This window comes from Oncorhynchus clarkii, chromosome 7, assembly GCF_045791955.1.
Source record: "Oncorhynchus clarkii lewisi isolate Uvic-CL-2024 chromosome 7, UVic_Ocla_1.0, whole genome shotgun sequence".
Classification (NCBI taxonomy): Eukaryota; Metazoa; Chordata; class Actinopteri; order Salmoniformes; family Salmonidae; genus Oncorhynchus; species Oncorhynchus clarkii.
In genome coordinates, this window is record NC_092153.1 from 6,496,587 (window position 1) to 6,509,086 (window position 12,500).

At 42.6% G+C, this 12,500-nt stretch overlaps 1 protein-coding gene across 1 annotated transcript in view; it reads right to left on the reverse strand.

Annotated features, from left to right (window-relative positions):
- LOC139412770 (kalirin-like) overlaps positions 1-12,500 on the reverse strand; it is a 67,855-nt gene that overhangs the window by 7,455 nt on the left and 47,900 nt on the right. The gene's annotated exons all lie outside the window — the stretch shown is intronic.

The following is a 12,500-nucleotide window of genomic DNA, read 5'->3' on the forward strand; positions in this document are numbered from 1 at the left end:
ACACTATCCAGTGTATTCTTGAGAAGACCTACACTATACAGTGTATTCTTGAGAAGACCTACACTATACAGTGTATTCTTGAGAAGACCTACACTATCCAGTGCATTCTTGAGAAGACCTACACTATACAGTGTATTCTTGAGAAGACCTACACTATCCAGTGTATTCTTGAGAAGACCTACACTATACAGTGTGTTCTTGAGAAGACCTACACTATACAGTGTATTCTTGAGAAGACCTACACTATCCAGTGCATTCTTGAGAAGACCTACACTATACAGTGTATTCTTGAGAAAACCTACACTATACAGTGTATTCTTGAGAAGACCTACACTATACAGTGTATTCTTGAGAAGACCTACACTATACAGTGTATTCTTGAGAAGACCTACACTATACAGTGTATTCTTGAGAAGACCTACACTATACAGTGTATTCTTGAGAAGACCTACACTATACAGTGTATTCTTGAGAAGACCTACACTATACAGTGTATTCTTGAGAAGACCTACACTATACAGTGTATTCTTGAGAAGACCTACACTATACAGTGTATTCTTGAAGACCTACACTATACAGTGTATTCCCTACACTATACAGTGTATTCTTGAGAAGACCTACACTATACAGTGTATTCTTGAGAAGACCTACACTATACAGTGTATTCTTGAGAAGACCTACACTATACAGTGTATTCTTGAGAAGACCTACACTATACAGTGTATTCTTGAGAAGACCTACACTATACAGTGTATTCTTGAGAAGACCTACACTATACAGTGTGTTCTTGAGAAGACCTACACTATACAGTGTGTTCTTGAGAAGACCTACACTATACAGTGTATTCTTGAGAAGAACACTATACAGACCTACACTATACAGTGTATTCTTGAGAAGACCTACACTATACAGTGTATTCTTGAGAAGACCTACACTATACAGTGTATTCTTGAGAAGACCTACACTATACAGTGTATTCTTGAGAAGACCTACACTATACAGTGTGTTCTTGAGAAGACCTACACTATACAGTGTATTCTTGAGAAGACCTACACTATACAGTGTGTTCTTGAGAAGACCTACACTATACAGTGTATTCTTGAGAAGACCTACACTATACAGTGTATTCTTGAGAAGACCTACACTATACAGTGTATTCTTGAGAAGACCTACACTATACAGTGTATTCTTGAGAAGACCTACACTATACAGTGTATTCTTGAGAAGACCTACACTATACAGTGTATTCTTGAGAAGACCTACACTATACAGTGTATTCTTGAGAAGACCTACACTATACAGTGTATTCTTGAGAAGACCTACACTATACAGTGTATTCTTGAGAAGACCTACACTATACAGTGTATTCTTGAGAAGACCTACACTATACAGTGTATTCTTGAGAAGACCTACACTATACAGTGTATTCTTGAGAAGACCTACACTATACAGTGTATTCTTGAGAAGACCTACACTATACAGTGTATTCTTGAGAAGACCTACACTATACAGTGTATTCTTGAGAAGACCTACACTATACAGTGTATTCTTGAGAAGACCTACACTATACAGTGTATTCTTGAGAAGACCTACACTATACAGTGTATTCGGAAAGTGTTCAGACCCCTTGACTTTTTCCACATTTTCTTACTTTACAGCCTTATTCTAAAAAGGATGACATAATTTTTTCTCTCGTCAATCTACACACAATAACCCATAATGACAAAGCAAAAACAGGGTTTTGAAATTTTTGCTAATGCATTCAAAATAAAAATAAACAGAAATAGTATATAAATATAAAAACAGTAAGTATTCAGACCCTTTGCTATGAGATTTGAAATTGAGCTCAGGTTTATCCTGTTTCCATTGATCATGTTTCTACAACCTGATTGTAGTCCAAAAGTGGGAAATTCAATTGATTGGACAGCATTTGGAAAGGCACACACCTATCTATATAACGTCCCACAGTTGACAGTGCATGTCAGAGCAAGGACATGTCTATAGAGCTCCGAGACGGGATTGTGTCGAGGCACAGATCTGGGGAAGGGTACCAAAACATTTCTGCAGCATTGAAGGTCCCAAAAGAAGGGAGACACGTCGCCGTTCATCGCGGAAGTCGAAAGCGGCGTCCTCCACTTTCTGAGCCCTCTGCGGTGACGGGATTCCTGAATGGGCTGCCGACATCGAATAGCTTCACTGCGCCGGAGCCTGTTGTCCCGGGACCATCTTCTCATGGAGTGTGGGAGGCTCCTTCCGTATCGGCCAACGTTGTGATGGCATCGCCAGGGTCTAAGGCGGGTTCTGCTTCACTGTGGTTACGGTGGGCTCTAGGGTATTGGACTTATCAGAAGTCATGCCCTTCTGGCTGTTGTCATCAAACATTGGAAAGGTTCTTGGTGAACTAAATTGGTGTGAAGACAATATTAGCATTACATGTAAGTCAGTTTTCACCATCTCTTCTGGTCACTGTGAGACTTCCACATGTATCTGAAAGTGGTGACATGCCTAATGGTGCTCACCGGAGAAATGTCATTGCTATTCCTACTTTGTTTTATTTTCCTAATAGGTATAATTCAATCTTTGAGTCTCCTGTTGTTCTGAAATCTCTAAGTAATCTGACTATTATTGAAACTCTGTGATTTTAAATGCAGAAAAGGTTTGACATTTTTACATCTTAACATTCATAGTTTATTACCTAAAATTGATAATGTCATGATCTGGGCCTCTCAGGCAGACCCTGATATTTTATTTTTGATCTGAAACCTGGTTAAAACTTCTTCGGGATAGGGGGCAGTATTTTCACGTCCGGATGAAAAGCGTGCCCAAAGTAAACTGCCTGTTACTCAGGCCCAGGATATGCATATGCATGGTAGTATTGGATACAAAACACTCTAAAGTTTCTAAAACTGTTAAAATAATGTCTGTGAGTATAACAGAACTGATTTGACAGGCAAAACCCCGAGCACAATCCATCCAGGGACATTTTTTTTTGAAGTCATTGTGTTTTCCAATGCTTTTCTATGGGAAACCTGATTTATTAGGGCCCAGATTGCAGTTCCTGTGGCTTCCACTAGATGTCAACAGTCTTTAGAAATTGTTCGATATTTTTATTTTGAGAAATGAAGAAGTAGTGCTAATTCATTCCATGTGTCACTCAGAAGGTCTCTAGTATTTTGGTGAGCGTAAACAAGAGCGCGCTCTGTGTTGTTTTTCTTCGGTATTGGAAACTGTTTATCCCGTCTTAAATTTGATCGATTATTTACATTTTAGGATACCTGAGGTTGGATTAAAAACGTTGTTTGAAATGTTTGGACCAAGTTTACAGGTAACTTATTAGATACTTTGTAGTCATGTTGGGCCAGTTGGAACCGGTGTATTTCTGAATCAAACCCGCCAAATAAATTGACATTTTGGAGATATAAAGAAGGAATTTATCGAACAAAACAACCATTCATTGTGTCACTGAGACATTTGGGATTGCAAAAATATGAAAATCGTCAAAGGTAAGGCATTTATTATATCATTATTTCTGACTTGTGTCGCACCTGCCTGGTTGAAAAATGATTTTCATGTTTTTGTATGCGGGGCGCTGTTCTCAGATAATCAAATGGTGTGCTTTCGCCATAAAGCCTTTTAGAAATCTGACACAGCAGCTGGATTAACAAGAAGTTAAGCTTTATTTTGATGTATTACACTTATATTTTCGTGAATGTTGAATATTTATATTTCTGTAGTTTGAATTTGGCGCTCTGCAATTACACCGGATGTTGTCAAATCTATCCCGCTAACGGGATTGGCGCTTTAAGGGACCCCTAAGAGGTTTTAACTGATAAAAACCTGGACTCTGAGGTTGCTATGGATGGTTACCATGTGTTTAGCGCTGATAGGAAAGACAAAGGGGGTGATGTTGCTATTTACACAAATAATATTATTTCTGTGTCTCTGTTAAAGGCTACCTCCCATCCTAAACAATTTGAATTGTTGGCTTTAAGTCTTCAGTTGGGTTCAAACTAAAATATAACAGTTATAGAATCTATCGTCCACCCTCTGCCAAGAAATGTGTACTAAATTAACTCACTGATTTATTTGCCATTTTTACTACCACAGAGGTGTTAATTTCAGGAAATTTTAATATTGCATGGGGAACGCAGGAGGCTGACTATTTACAAGATTTTTGTACTAATCTAAATTTGACCCAGCTGATTACAAAGCCTACACGTCCAAACTTAAAAAATTGACTTTGATTGACCTCAAATTTACAAATACTCCAGAGAAATATGCTGGGAGTGGAGTGTTTGCTTTGGATATTAGTGACCACTGTCCCATTGTATGTGTCAAGGATATACGGATGCCTCGATCCAAACCTCGTTTTATCAACAAGAGGGATTTTAAACATTTCAATGAACATGTTGCATCTACACCTGACCCAGAGTTGGCTCTGAATCCCTTCTCAAATGTTTCAACTGTATTGTAGATAAACATGCCCCCTTTAAAAAACTGAGAATTAAAAATAGGTCTTGCCCTTGGTTCAGTCCAGAGCTATCTGAAGTCATACACAACAGAGGTGCTGCCTGAGCCAAAGCTAGATTCACAGACTCTTGCCCAGACTGGCAGTCTTTCAGGCGATTGAGAAATCTGTGTGTGAAACTAGTTAAAAAGCTAAATCAGATTATTATGTTGATACACTATCTGAATGTACAGGGAACCCAGCTACATTTTGGAAAGCTGTTAAATCACTGAAGGGTTGTGTCTCCTCTTGTCACGACATCCGCCGAAGTCGGGTCCTCTCCTTGTTCGGGCGGCGCTCGACGTCGCCGGTCTTCTAGCCATCATCGATCCACGTTTAATTTTTCATTTTCCATGTGTTTTGTCTTTGTAACGGTCGTCGTATGAAGGAGAAGAGGAGGACCAATGCGCAGCGTGGTAAGTGTCCATATTTAATAGAACAAACTGAACACGACAAAATACAAAAATAACTAAGTGAAATAACAAACCGAAACAGTTCCGTGTGGAACACAGACACAGGAAACAATCACCCACAACTCAAACGTGAAACCAGGCTACCTAAGTCTGGTTCTCAATCAGGGACAACGATAAACAGCTGCCTCTGATTGAGAACCATACCAGGCCAAACACAGAATCCCAAATTATAGAAAAAGGAACATAGACTGCCCACCCCAACTCACACCCTGACAATACTAAAACAAAGACAAAACAAAGGAACTAAGGTCAGAACGTGACAGTCTTGTTTTTCCTCACACCTGGTTTCAATTCCCTCAATTACTTGTTGTATATTTAACCCTCTATTCCCCCCATGTCTTTGTGTGGGATTGTTTATTGTAAGTGCATGTGCACGTTTTCTCTGGTGCGCGACGGGTTTTGTACCCATTTGTTTGTTGTTCTGGTTTCCGGTGCTTTTATGAATAAAACTGCTCCGTTGATTACCCAGTTTTGCCCTCCTGCGTCGGACTTCCCTGCCACCAGTTACACACTCCCTTACACCTCTTCTCTACCCCATGAAATTAATTTAGATTCTGGCCCTATTACTGACAAAATTTATATCATTAATGTATTTAATCACCATTGTATATCAGCGGGCTATATTTTTGAATGTATTTCAAAGCCATCTCTTGAAAAGAGTCGTTTGGATGTTGATGGTGAAAAACTATTGTATGATACTGAAAATGCTGGTCAGGAGTTTTATTTTCAGAAATTCCCTGATAAAGAGGTCCTGGATGATTCGCTAACATTAGACAATAAAAAAATCCACAGGGGCTGATCATTTGGAGCCTGATCTGCTTAAGTGTGCAGCTTCCTTTATTGCTGCCTCGGTAGCGCACATTTTAATGAACATTGCTATCAGGAAGTATTCCAAAAGCATGTAGATCTGCATATGTGCTGCCACTGTATAAGGGTACAAAGGATCTTGACAACTATCGCCGTATAAGGGGGGGATACAAAAGATCTGAACAACAATCGCCCTATAAGGGTGGGGATACAAAGGATCTGGACAACTATCGCCCTATAAGGGTGGGGATACAAAGGATCTGGACAACTATCGCCACATAAGGGTGGGGATACAAAGGATCTGGACAACTATCGCCCCATAAGGGTGGGGATACAAAGGATCTGGACAACTATCGCCCCATAAGGGTGGGGATACAAAGGATCTGGACAACTATCGCCCCATAAGGGTGGGGATACAAAGGATCTGGACAACTATCGCCCCATAAGGGTGGGGTTACAAAGGATCTGGACAACTATCGCCCCATAAGGGTGGGGATACAAAGGATCTGGACAACAATCGCCACATAAGGGTGGGGATACAAAGGATCTGGACAACTATCGCCACATAAGGGTGGGGTTACAAAGGATCTGGACAACTATCGCCCCATAAGGGTGGGGATACAAAGGATCTGGACAACTATCGCCCCATAAATGTGGGGTTACAAAGGATCTGGACAACTATCGCCACATAAGGGTGGGGTTACAAAGGATCTGGACAACTATCGCCCCATAAGGGTGGGGATACAAAGGATCTGGACAACTATCGCCCCATAAGGGTGGGGTTACAAAGGATCTGGACAACTATCGCCACATAAGGGTGGGGTTACAAAGGATCTGGACAACTATCGCCCCATAAGGGTGGGGTTACAAAGGATCTGGACAACTATCGCCACATAAGGGTGGGGTTACAAAGGATTGGATGCCCCATAAACAAAGGATCTGGACAACTATCGCCCCATAAGGGTGGGGATACAAAGGATCTGGACAACTATCGCCCCATAAGGGTGGGGTTACAAAGGATCTGGACAACTATCGCCCCATAAGGGTGAGGATACAAAGGATCTGGACAACTATCGCCCCATAAGGGTGGGGTTACAAAGGATCTGGACAACTATCGCCACATAAGGGTGGGGTTACAAAGGATCTGGACAACTATCGCCCCATAAGGGGGGGATACAAAGGATCTGGACAACTATCGCCCCATAAGGGTGGGGTTACAAAGGATCTGGACAACTATCGCCCCATAAGGGTGAGGATACAAAGGATCTGGACAACTATCGCCCCATAAATTTCATTATTAAATGGAAGAAGTTTAGAACAGCCAAGACGCTTCCTAGAGCTGGCCGCCCGGCCAAACTGAGCGATCAGGGGAGAAGGGCCTCGGTCACGGAGGTGACCAAGAACCCGATGGTCTCTCTGACAGAGCTCCAGAGTTCCTCTGTGGAGATTGGAGAACCTTCCAGAAGGACAACCATCTCTGCAACACTCCACCAATCAGGCATTTATGGTAGAGTGGCCAGATGGAAGCAACTCCTCAGTAAAATGCACCTGACAACCCACTTGGAGTTTACCAAAAGGCACCTAAAGGACCCTCAGACCATGAGAAACAGATTCTCTGGTCTGATGAAACCAAGATTTGGCCTGAATGCCAAGTGTCACATCTGGAGGAAACCAGGCACCACTCATCACTTTGCATGTGGTGGCAGCGTCATGCTGTGGGGATGTTTTTCAGCATCAAGGACCGGGAGACTAGTCAGGATCGGGAAAGATGAACGGAGCAAAGTATTAGAGAGGTCCTTGATAAAAACCTGCTCCAAAGCGCTCAGGACCTCAGACTGGGGTGAAGGTTCACCTTCCAACAGGACAATGACCCTAAGTACACAGCCAAGACAACGCAGTAGTGGCTTCGGGACCAAGTCTCTGAATGTTATTGAGTGGCCCAGCCAGAGCCTGAACTTGAACCCAATCGAACATCTCTGTAGAGACCTGAACATAGCTGTGGACGCTCCCCATCCAACCTGACAGAGCTTGAGAGGATCTGCAGAGAAGAATGGGAGAAACTCCCCAAATACAGGTGTGCCAAGCTTGTAGCGTCATACCCAAGAAGACTCAAGGCTGTAATCGCTGCCAAAGGTGCTTCAACAAAGTACTGAGTAGAACAGTACTGGGTCTTAAGTACTGGGTCTTAATACTTATGTAAATTTGATATTTCAAAAAAATATATATTATAAATAAAAAAATTCTACCAACCTGTTTTTGCTTTGTCATTATGGGGTAGTGTGTGTAGATTGATTAGGTGGAAAAACGATTTAATTCATTTTAGAATAAGGCTGTAACGTAACAAAATGTGGAAAAAGTGAAGGGGTCTGAATACTTTCTGAAAACACTGTATATACAAACTTTAGTTTAAATGAGTGGATTTGGCTGTTTCAGTCACACCGGTTGCTGACGGGTGTATAAAATTTAACACACATCCATGCAATCTACATAGACAAACATCGGCAGTAGAATGGCCTTAATGAAGAGCTCAATGACTGTCAACGTGGCACAGTCATAGGATGCCACCTATCCAACAAGTTATTGTGAAGTGGAAATATCTAGCAGCAACAATGGCTCAGCAGCGAAGTGCTAGGCCACACAAACTCACAGAACGGGACTGCCAAGTGGTGAAGCGCGTAGCGCGTATAAATCGTCTGTCCTCGGCTGCAACACTCACTACCGAGTTCCAAACTGCCTCTGGAAGCAACGTCTGCTCAAGAACTGTTTGTCGGTGGCTTTATGAAATGGGTTTACATGGCTGAGCAGCCGCACACAAGCCTAAGATCACCCTGCGCAAAGCGTCGTCTGGAATGGTGTAAAGCTCGACGCCATTGGACTCTGGAGCAGTGGAAACGTGTTCTCTAGAGTGATGAATCACGCTTCACCATCTGGCAGTCTGAAAGACGAATCTGGGTTTGGCGGATGCCAGGAGAACACCACCTGCCCGAATGCATATTGCCAACTGTAAAGTTTGGTGGAGGAGGAATGGTTTGGGTTAGGCGCCTTAGTTCCAGTGAAGGGAAATAACGCTACAGCATATAGACGACTCTTTGCTTCCAACTTTGTGGCAACAGTTTGGGGACAGCGCTTTCCTGTTTCAGCATGACAATGCCCCCATGCACAAAGCAATGTCCATACAGAAATGGTTTGTCGAGATCCATGTGGAAGAATTTGACTGGCCTGTACAGAGCCCTGACCTCAACCCCATCGAACACCTTTGGGATGAATTGGAACAACGACTGCAAGCCAGGCCTAATCACCCAACATCAGTGCCCGACCTCACTAATGCTCTTGTGGCTGAATGGAAGCAAGTCCCTGCAGCAATGTTCTAACATCTAGTGGAAAGCCTTCCCAGAAGAGTGGAGGCTGGTATAGCAGCAAACTGGGGACCAACTCCATATTAATGCCCACGATTTTGGAATGTAGTGTACCCCCAACCCCCTCCTAAAGATATAGGTTTTGAAAGGAATATCTCTCAAAGTATTGTAAGTGTGTTGTTGTTCGATAGGACTGTAGGAGGGAAGAGAAATGGTGGGAAGAAGGGAGGGTGGAGGGAGAGAGAGAGAGGTAGTGAGGGAAGTACAGCATGCTGGGTTGTCAAAAACTGCAAGAGGGAGAAAAGGTGGGAGAGAGAGTGAGAGAGAAGGAGGGAGGAGGAAAGGAGAGCGGGAGAAAAGGTGGAAGAGAGAGTGAGAGAGAAGGAGGGAGGAGGAAAGGAGAGAGGGAGGAAAGTGCAGGCTTTGGGGGATGGCAGTTCCCTTTCTCAGGTAAACTTCCTCTGAGACAACAAACCCCAGACCACAGGAACTCTTGGTTTCTGTATGACTGACCCAACCGCACACACAGAAACAACAAACACACAAAGCCCAAGGATAAGTGTGTGTGTGTTTCCGGGTGGGTGGGTGAACGTATCTGGAGCAATTTCAGCAGAAATGAGTGAGCAAAACTGGACTAACTAGTATAACCTGAATAACTAGTCTAGTAGCCAAACAGACATGGACACAGACAGAGGCAGAGAGATGGAGTGAAGGAATTTCAGGTATGGCCACCAAATATGTGTGTTGTAAATGGGATATGTTAGAAGATCATAATTATTAATACATTCTCCTAGCCTGGCAAAACATCAGCTTATGTGTCCATGTTGCTCCTACAATCCCTCTCTCTACCTCTCTCTCTCTCTCTCCCTCTCTCTGTCTGTCTCTCTCCCTCTCCTCTCTCCCTCTCTGTCTGTCTTTCTATCTCTACCTCTCTCTCTCTCTCTCTACCTCTCTCTCTCTGTCTGTCTTTCTATCTCTACCTCTCTCTCTACCTCTCTCTCTCTCTCTCTCTGTCTGTCTTTCTATCTCTACCTCTCTCTCTCTCTCTCTGTCTGTCTTTCTATCTCTACCTCTCTCTCTCTCTGTCCTCTCTCTCTCTCTCTCTACCTCTCTCTACCTCTCTCTCTCTCTCTCTACTCTCTCCCTCCCTCTCTCTCTATCTCTACCTCTCTGTCTCTCTCTCTCTCTCTCTCTCTCTACCTCTCTCCCTCCCTCTCTGTCCGTCTTTCTATCTCTACCTCTCTCTCTCTCTCTCTTTCTATCTCTACCTCTCTCCCTCCCTCTCTGTCTGTCTTTCTCTCTCTCTCTCTACCTCTCTCCCTCCCTCTCTGTCTGTCTTTCTCTCTCTCTACCTCTCTCTCTGTCTTTCTATCCCCCACTCTATCTAACAACTACAACAACACACAACACAGGATCAAATCAAAGCAAAGTCAGCTATACTACCACACACACACACACACACACACACACACACACACACACACACACACACACACACACACACACACACACACACACACACACACACACACACACACACACACACACACACACACACACACACACACACACACACACACACACACACACACACACACACAGTCACTCACCTGTCTCATCAATCTCTCCCAGGATCCAACCCCAAACCCTGGAGCAAGAGCAACAGCCTCTCCCGCTGCGCATGCCTCCCCCCTACCACATTACCCAGACAGAGAGACAGACAGAGAGGAGGGATAGAGGTTCCTCTCCTAACTCCAGACTGAAACTCAACTCAACTCTGAGATCTAAACTGTTTAAAAAGGCGGAGTTAGAGCTGAACAGTTCTAAGGAAAGAGGCGGGATTAAGTTAGATAACTAGCGAATTAAGTGAAATGATTGAGAGACATTGTGTGTGAATGTGTGTCTGTGTGATCATGTTGTTAATGTGTGTCTGTGTGATCATGTTGTTAATGTGTGTCTGTGTGATCATGTTGTTAATGTGTGTTACACTCTAAAGTAGGACACTGCAGTTTTCACCTGCTGTGCTTCTACTAGTATTGTTTCCCATTCCGTACACACACACACACACACACACACACACACACACACACACACACACACACACACACACACACACACACACACACACACACACACACACACACACACACACACACACACACACGCAGGATGTGTGTGTTGGGTTTTAACTTTAGCGTCAATGTTTGACAGTCAGGTCAATGTATAAACCTCTGAACGCCACCTGTGGCTTTACCTTTACCCTTGTGTGTGTGTGTGTGTGTGTGTGTGTGTGTATGTGTGTGTGTGTGTACTGTATGTGTGTGTCTGTGTGCGTGTTCTTAGGTCAGGCAGGAATTCTGACCTGCCACAACAAACTGGAGATTAAAACTGGTACGATAGTTACCCAGCTGGTAAGTTTCTTCACACACACACACACACACACACACACACACAGAGGGAGTCCCATAAGTGAGTTTCAGGGACTACACTAAACTGTATTTATAATGCAGAGGTAAAATATTAAAGATTGAAGACTGTTTGTTTGGGTGAACGCCCGTCAGACTGAATTACCATCATCTAAAGTTCTTTTCTGTTTCTGCTCTTTTCTTCAATTCTCTTGTTGCCTGCCTTCCCTCTCTCTTTGTCTGGAGTCACAAAACACTCCTTACGCAAAAACTTAAGAAGCTTCTTAAGAAAAAAAAAAAACTTCATAAGATTTGCAATTCCTCAACAATATCTTAATGATTTTCTTACGAACTTCTTAAATATCTTCTTACAAATCTTCTTAATAAGATGTTTGTTGCTAGGCAACCATCTTAGCTCGCTATATATCTAGCAGTGTCAATCATGTTAGCATATTTCTTACTGAGATTACTGTTCTAAAACATGTTCTTGGGTTTAAAATAATCAATACTGAAACTTTCAGATGAGGTTTGTGAGTGAATTAAACATGTTCCTTTGCTTTTATGAGCTTTTTCTCTCACTGCCCTGAGTTGAAGACAAAGGGTTTAGCTGTCTTGGAATGAACAACATTTACAATAACTTTATTTTCAAGAATCAAATTTCTTCTTAACTTTTTACTTAAGGAGAAACATAAGAAATTGCGCAAGAACATTTCCAATGACCTTTTTGAGGAACAGCAAGTTTGCTTAACTTTCTTCTTAAGTCTATCGTTAAGGAACAAATGGCAGTTAAGAAGAAATGTCTTCTTAAGAAGGTTTTGTGAATCTGGGCCCTGACTTGCTACGTATATCAAATGTAAATGTTCATGGAGTATTTTAATGAAAGTTTAGAGTTATGCACGTCAGCATTTTGGCAGTTGAGAAGATTCTTGAGTGGGATGTTGAAATGTCCTCT